Here is an 8,701-nt window from a genome sequence, read left to right as displayed (position 1 = left end):
GACGTAACAACTATAGCAAAAGGCTTAGTAGAATCATCAAGTTGGGTTCTTTATTGGGAATATTCAGCAAAACAGTTGCTCCAAATTTTTAATTGGGCTCGTTGTCCACTGCAATAATTTAGATAAGAAAACTAAATAAATAATAACATCATAAATAATATATTTAATTAACTCTACAGAAGAAGTAAAAAATATGTACCATTGGTCTTCTATTTCGATAGAATCTCCAACTTCATTCACAACCATACCAACGACATCTAAAAAGAGAAAAAAAACAACAAAGGAAAAAAAGATAAAGTATTTAGCAAAATTGTATCACAATAACTCAAATAAACTTTAGTACGGAATAAATAACAAAATCATACATACCAGGAAGTGAGTAGTTTTTAACAAACTTATTCAAGTGTTGTAATTGTACACAATCAAATCGATGCATTGGAATCTTATCTATATTCCCAACGGCCCTAACAACGGTATTTTGAAAAAATTGTATCATTATCTTGTTGTCGCCAACAATACGGTATTGTTCCTTATTAGGTTGGACCGAAAAATATCTGATTGTGTAGATTTTTCCCTCAGTTAATTTTAGACGAAAGTGCTGGACAAAATTGGATTTAATATAGGCATGCACATAATCACCCTGCAGTTAAATTATAACAGTTAATTTAAAAAGTGTATTGTAAAATCATAAAGTAAATATTAGAAGAATTATATACCTCTTCGTCGATGAGGACCATGTCCAAACTAATTAAACTATTTTGTTTGCGGAAGTTCACCACATCAATCAAGCGCGAAACACGAACTTTAATTTTCCAGTCGTTCCTACTGGAATTTAAATCATGGATCAAAGAAGTAGCCATTAATAACCAAACTTAAAAGTGAAAGATGTGATTGTGTATGAGTTATGAATTGAACAATACGACCAATTTATAGGATTTCATCAATTATGAATTCGAATATGATTAGAACTTCCAATTTATATCTTAAAGAATTGTAGTGTATTAGTATACGTTTATCTACGTTTATCTTAAACGTTTAGGTTATATCTAGTGTATTAGGACTTTTTGTTTTTTGGATTTATGTCGTCAAGTCATGTATTACGTATCCTGATCAAAAGCAAACATTTTGAAGTGTAAATAAAAAAGTTGGCAAAAATCAAAAGCAATTTCGGAGAAACCTCTGATAGTATCAGAAGGTTCACATTAGGTAGAGTATTTTATTTGTATGACAACTCTTCCCATCAAATACGTTTAAACGTTTTTTTTCCTTTAAATTAAACTTAGATATATATCCATGTGGCATCTACTTAATTACAAACGTAGCACTTGAATTTTTTAATTCAAAAATAAATTAGAAATCTTCTTTTTCATTGGCCGAGAGCATTACTAATCCTATGTGGCGCTCTAATATCTCAGCAAAAGTGCCTCCTTTATATATGTATATTAGATTAGATTGTCTGTGTAAAACTGCTAGCTAAATAACATTTGATACTAATTTAAGGTTGTTTGATGATGGTTGTATAAATCAGATTACTAGGAGTATGAATTGTTTTTTATAATTGTTAATTCCTCCGCCATTTTTGTTGGTGATGATGATGGTGATGTTTGCAGGGAATTCGGGAAGTGAGAAAACATTACTTATTTTTTTATTTATCTTTTTCCTTTAATATATCTCTGATTCTTTATTTTCTTGTTTCCCAGAAAATATACTCGGCTTAATTTTTCAGATTTTGCTTTTTTTTCTTCCATTCTTTGTATTAAACCGCCAATTGAATTGACGGTTTCGTAATATTGACGGTTTACAAGTAAAGCAAGAAAATTATGAAACACTTGATGATATGAACGGTGTGGTGAGAATTACTTTACAAATGAGTGTATTTTTAGAATTTTGTTATCTATAATATATAAGCAATATATGTGGAAAATCGCTAAGTAAAAGGATGAATTAGGTTACATAAAAACAATTACCATGTATAATAGGAATAACAATAATATAAATAGTAGTTATAAAATAATATAAGTAAATCAAGGATTTTATGGGTGTAAGAGAAAACAACTCTTATAATAACCCTTTCTTATCCTCACAACAGTTTTAACTCTTTCTCTCCTTTACTCCACGACCACCTTGACCATCATTGACCAACATATTACTCATCCAATACTACCCTACGCCCTCTCTAACCAACATTACCTTCAATACCCTACACCTTCGACCACCAACGAATTAGAAATGCGAGTATGTGAGTCTCGAGGTGATAATGGTCTCACTAATGAGACAAAAATAGTTCTGATCTTTCTTTTAGACCAAATTGAATGACAAGTTTAGTTCTTGCTAGATTAATTTTCTCCTTTAAAAAAACAACAAGCTAGGAGGTATTGGATCAAGCTCCTATCCTACTTATGAGAAACAACTGTTCGACCAAATCATCAAGGACCCCTACACAACTGCTACAAAATTCTTCTCATCGCCGACGAAAATCTCCCAACCAATCCATAACCAACTCAATTGCCATCAAAGTCTCCCACCATCGATGAAAATCGTTCCACCCCATCCACGACACAAGAAACTACCCTCTTAAAAACTCATGAAATCTCCCTCAACCCCTTATCCACCTACCCACATGATCAACCACCCAGGCAGGCACCCACCATATTTCTAAATCCCATCAAGAATCATGGACTATGGCTATGGAAGGTCAAATTTAACCCTGAAAACATTAATTATATATAGATTAATTATTGAGGTGAAATTCGACCATCGATTTGACTAAAATATTGGAAAAATCATCTAATATTTTACTCCCTCTGTCTCTTTTTGTTCTTTACATTTGGTATTTTTCACGCGTTTTAACGATTCATTAATTTGCATCGAGATTCCTCAATTTTTTTTATTTAAACAAGATAAATTACGTTTATTTATAATGTTTTCACTTTTATAAAAATTCTGATATTGGAAAATGAGAAAAATTTAATGTCTCAATGGAAAAGTGTGAGATATTAAATGACCCAATGAATTTAATTGGTTAAAATAATAATTGGACACAAATTTTGATAGAATACTAAGTCATTTTTGTGATAATATAAAAGGAAATGTAAAAAACATTTTGAAATACCCAAAAAGGCGTAAAAACAAAAAGAGACGGAGGGAGTATAATCTATTTTTTTTCCATACATAGCCGTTCTTACAAAATGAGAGAAAATAAAATACTAAATAAAGTAGATAAGTATGTTATTTAGAAAAGAGTTTTTGGAGAAAATATTCTGCACGAGAAACTGAAATGTGTCATTCCGGGTGTCTATTTCAATACTCCATCCGTCTCTATTTATTCTTCTTGGTTTGACTTTTCTTTTTGTCTCACATAAAGATTCCAAATAAGAATACAAAAAGAGACCGAGAGAGTATAATATAATAAATATGGGCTTTTAAGAATTTTATGTGTGTATAATTAAAGACATTTATATTTAATCACGTTATAAAAACCGAAAAAAGTCAAATGACGTAAATAATAACTGACGAGGAGTACAACAAAACACCTTCATTCTATATTTCTATCCAATATTATCCAGATTTATGCATTTATCTAATCGCCAAATATCACTTCTCTTTAGAATTTTGTCGGTAGTGTTAAATTATGTGATTTAAAAGTTATCAAAATGGCCTAATTTTTTTTAATACTTCGTATATATTTAGGCTCTGTTTGGTGGGATGTAAAACATTTTCAGTGTAAAATGATTTTCGTGGAAAATAATTTACAATGGAAAACATAATTCCAAAATTAATAGTCCGTTGTTTGGTTCCATGTAAGAAAAATGATGAAACAAAAGGAAAACGAAAGGGAAAATAAGTAGCCGTAGATAGTGAGAGGAGTGTACATGAGAGATAAGCAAAAAGGGAGGAAAACAGATTTTCCTTCCTTTTAAAAGGAAAATAATTTTCCATCATTGAGACAATTTTACTCCTAAGAAAAATCACTCATTTACAAACCAAATAATGTAAAATTAAAAATAGAGAAAACGGAGCCTTTAATTTATGTTCGAAGTTTTACTTTCAACGTGAAAAGGCACGCGTGACACTTAGTAATAGAACTCCTATTCACATCCTAGGTTTTGGTGGCTTCCATCACGCATGTCCTTTCAGTGTTCAAAATTCCGCAAACTATTTGTGATAAGATTGACAGGCTGTGTCTTCGTTTCTGGTGGAGGTCGTCTCTTGGGTCACGTGGTATGGCCCTGGTTCCTTCTTCGGTGCTCCATCTTCCTAAGGGTTTGGGTGGTTTGGACATTCGTCCCATTGGTCCTTTTAATCAGGCCCTTCTTGCTAAGGCAGCCTGGCGCATTGTCCATCATCCTCAGCTCTTGGTTTCCCGTCTGTTTAAAGCTAAATACCCTCAGTTATCTGTAAGTAATGCTTCTCCTCGGGTTACTCGGCCTTCTTGGGGTTTTAGGAGTCTTTCTCAGGGTTTCCAAACTCTAAGTGATGGTATAGCCTGGAAACCGGGTGCTACCTCTACCATTCGTATTCTTGATGATGTCTGGGTTTCGGGTAAGCGGATTTCTTTCAAAGACGCTATTGTTGGGTTGGACTGTCCAACTCATGTTTCCTCTCTTCTTAATCCGCGTTCTTACGCGTGGAATGCTGGTGTTGTTCGTCATTTATTTCCGGAGGCCACAGCCAATGATATTATGGCTCTTGAGTGTCCTTCTTGTGCGGAGATTGATCTTGCCTACTGGAAGCTTACGTCGGATGGTGTTTTCTCTGTCAAGTCGGCTTACGCTATGCTTGTTCGTTTGGATCATAATGCTGCTTCTGCTCAGTCGGATCCTCCGGATATCTGGTGGAAAAAGTTATGGGGGTTCCCTATGCTTCCAAAGATTAAAATCTTCCTATGGAAATTGGTGCATGATGGTCTTCCTTTGGCGGGGAAGCTCCGGCTTCATGGTATGGATATAGATCCTCTATGCTCTTTGTGTCATGCGGAGAAGGAAGTCCCTGCTCATTTGTTTAGGGATTGTTCCAAGATTGCCCATGTTTGGGAGAGCAGCGGTTTGGCTCCTTTTTGTCCGTCTGCTACTCCTAATTCGTCGTTCTCTAATTGGTGTGCTTGTTTTGTGAGCAATATTGCTGCGTCTTCCTCCTCCATTCACCTTTTGGACAGGTTTAGTGCTTTTTTGTAGGCGATTTGGAGTCTTCGTAATGAGATGCGTTTCCGTAATGCTCCTTGGGATCCAGGTGTTCTGACTGTTATTTCGCAGGGTTGGGTGGATCGTTGCTCGGCTGTCCGTCAGCTTCGTGACCGTTGTTCTTCTCATGTGTCTACCCCGGCCTTGCCTTTGGTAACTTCGGTTGTGGGTTCCTCTGAGCCAGTAGGTGGCTGTGGTGCTTGGCCTCCTATTGATGCATGTCTCATTTTCGATGGGGCTTGGATGCCTACTTCGAATCAAGCTAGGGTGGATTGGATCCTCCGGGATCCAGTTTTGTTGGCTGTTTCGGGCAGAGGAGCGCAGGCTTGTGTGCTTGGTTCAGCTCTTCAGGCTGAGCTTCTGGCTTGTTACTATGCGGTTCGTATGGCTATTCGTCGGGGTTATTTGCGGGTTTTTCTCTACTCTGATTCGGGTTCGCTAGTTCGCCTTTTTTCGTCAAAATGTGCCCCTCCTGTTTCAATATTATGGTTGGTGAGGGATTTGCGCGCCCTACTTTCGGAATTCCTTTGGGTTGCAATTCAGAAGGTTCCTCGTACTATGGTTCAGCCTGCTCATGTTCTGGCGGGTTCGGCTCGCCGTCGTCAGCTCCTGCGGCACCGGTTTTAAGTTTTTGTTTTCTTTGTTTTGTTAGTCTTTTTGTGTCAAAAAAAAAAACTAAATGCTGCTCTATCATTGTTAGTGCTATTTAATTAATGGCATCATATTAAAAACTACGAAGTATATCTTACTGTCTAATTGTATTATACAAAGTTAAAGACCGTTCTACAAACTAAAAACATAATTTCCCAATTCTCTTTCCTCTTCTTTAGCCTCCTCAAAATTAACTATGCTCAATTTACCTTGGTTTATGCCAAATAGTTGATAGATTTTGCTGATTTTGCCTAATTGCAGAGATTTTTATTCTCATGGTGTGTTCGGCTATAGCATTTGAGGTAGCTGGTAATGTTCTGATATGTTCAAAACGCTACTCGAAAAATGTGTAAGTGTTTGACATGCGCGAGTGAAGTATCAGTTAGCGTTAGAGGTAACAGTTACATAGCTTTTGTCAAACGTTAAAATAGTAGCGTTTGAAGATAGCGGGTAACTTTTGATAAATTTATAATAAAGTTTTAAACAAAATATGTAGCTTTTATTGTATTTTTGATGAGTGAAATTTATGTCGCTCATAGGGTAGTGATTAGGCAATTATTTGAGTCGTTTTATCCTATTTTTAGTATTTTTAATCTTTATTTCCCTTAATTTCTTATTTTGATTATTTATAGCTTAATTTAGCATTTTTAGCTATTTTTGTTAGTTTTTAGATATTAATTCCGTAATTTATTTATTTTATAATTTTATAGTTTAATTATTTTAGTTTTCATTATTTTTTTCTAAATTTATTTCTAATATTATTATTATTATTATTATTATTATTATTATTTGATATTTCTTTTGTTTTATTATGTTTTCGATTTCTACTCTCGTTTTTGTTTTAATTGTGTAGGTAACTTCGTAGTATGGGAGTACGAGTTCAATGGGTCGGTTTAAAGGCAAGCTTAGCCTACACCACCATATTTCCTATCCATCACCACACCACCTTCATCTTCCCCCCCCCCCCACCACTACAGCCCTCAACATCTCACCTCCCACCACCAACCTGGTCCACCTTTTGTTAGGTTATGATACATATGACAATTCATAAATCATGCGGAAAAACCATTTAGCCAGGAATACATATTATTTACACATAATCATATAGCATAGTTTAGATGCATACTCTTTGTTGCGTGCCTTCCCTAGCTGCGCCCGAACCGAACAAGAACTAGTCTTTAGGACTCCAAGTGTCGTCCCTCCGTAGATAGTCCACAGCACGTCCGGATCCGCCTTAAGATTGACCAACTAGAATCGCCCTTAAGGTACTAAAGATTTTCGGCATTTTTAGTCAAGGAATGTGTCTGAATTTTCTCTCAAAAACTCACTTTGAATACTTGAATAATCTCTCAAAATATGTGACCCTAGGCACCTACTTATAGAGTTATGGAAAGGGTTTTTGAATCCTATTAGGATACTAATTTATTTAATTATAACCCTACTAGGACTCTAATTAAATAATCATTATCTAATAGTTTTAGGATTTAATCATACTTCGAATCCCGATTGCTTTAGGATTCCCGCACAAGCATTGCACGAGCACCGTACACCCGCGCAAGCCTTGCGGCCCACGCTAGGCGCACAGCGCTCGGCCCACTGCTGTGCGCTCGCGCGCGCGCCCAAGGCCTTGGCTGGGCCTGGCCTTGCGCTGGGCCTGGTCGAGGCTTGGCGTGCGATGGTGCGCGTTGGCTCGCTGGGCGACGGCCTGGCTTCGTGCTGGGCCTTCGTCTAGCGGGCCTCGTCCGATGCTAATTCGTACGATACGCTTCCGATTAAATTCCCGATTCCGGAATTCATTTCCGATACGAACAATATTTAACATTTCCGATTCCGGAATTAATTTCCGTTTCGAACAAATATTTAAAATTTCCGTTTCCGGAATTATTTTCCGATTCCGATAATATTTCTGATTCAGACAATATTTCCGTTTCCGGCAATATTTCCGATTCCGACAATATTTCCATTTCCGATAATATTTTCCGATACGTACCATGTTTCCGTTTCCGGTAACATCTACAACTTGGATAATATTTATATTTCCGATACGATCCATATTTCCGTTTCCGGCAATATCATCGTTTCCGGAGTATTCATTTCTTGCCTGTAACGATCTCAGCTCCCACTGAAACCAAGATCCGTCGATTCCGAATATCCATAGATGGAGTATTTAATGCCATTAAATACTTGATCCGTTTACGTACTATTTGTGTGACCCTACGGGTTCAGTCAAGAGTAAGCTGTGGATTAATATCATTAATTCCACTTGAACTGAAGTGGCCTCTAGCTAGGCATTCAGCTCACTTGATCTCACTGAATTATTAACTTGTTAATTAATACTGAACCGCATATATTAGACTTATCATTGAATGCATACTTGGACCAAGGGCATTATTTCCTTCAGTCTCCCACTTGTCCTTAGGGACAAGTGTGCATTTCCTAATTCCTTTGTCGCTCGATGCTTGCTCTTGAACATAAGGTAAGAGTTGTCATCCTTATTATGTCCAGAGGTGTTCCTCGGTTTCAGAGTTCAACTGATCATATAAACAGATAATCATAGCCTATGATTCATCCGAGCACGGCCATGCATTTCACAGTTTCTAGCTCTCCGAGTGGCCTTGTACAACTTTTAAGCATCTCATCCCGATTTATGGGAGGACAATCCCAATCTTGCGATCTTGAGATTAGACTTCGTTTGATAGGTGATTACCTGAGCGTTGCCTTTATAGCCTCCTTTTACGGTGCGACGGTTGGTCAACGTCAAAGCAACCAGTTCTCAAACAAGTAATCTCAAATCACTCAGGTATTGAGGATTTAGTGTCTAATAATTTTAATGAAATTTACTTATGACATATTTTCATCTCTTACAGTAA

Source organism: Spinacia oleracea, chromosome 3 (assembly GCF_020520425.1).
Source record: "Spinacia oleracea cultivar Varoflay chromosome 3, BTI_SOV_V1, whole genome shotgun sequence".
Taxonomy (NCBI): Eukaryota; Viridiplantae; Streptophyta; class Magnoliopsida; order Caryophyllales; family Amaranthaceae; genus Spinacia; species Spinacia oleracea.
Note: the sequence above shows the minus strand (reverse complement) of the source record.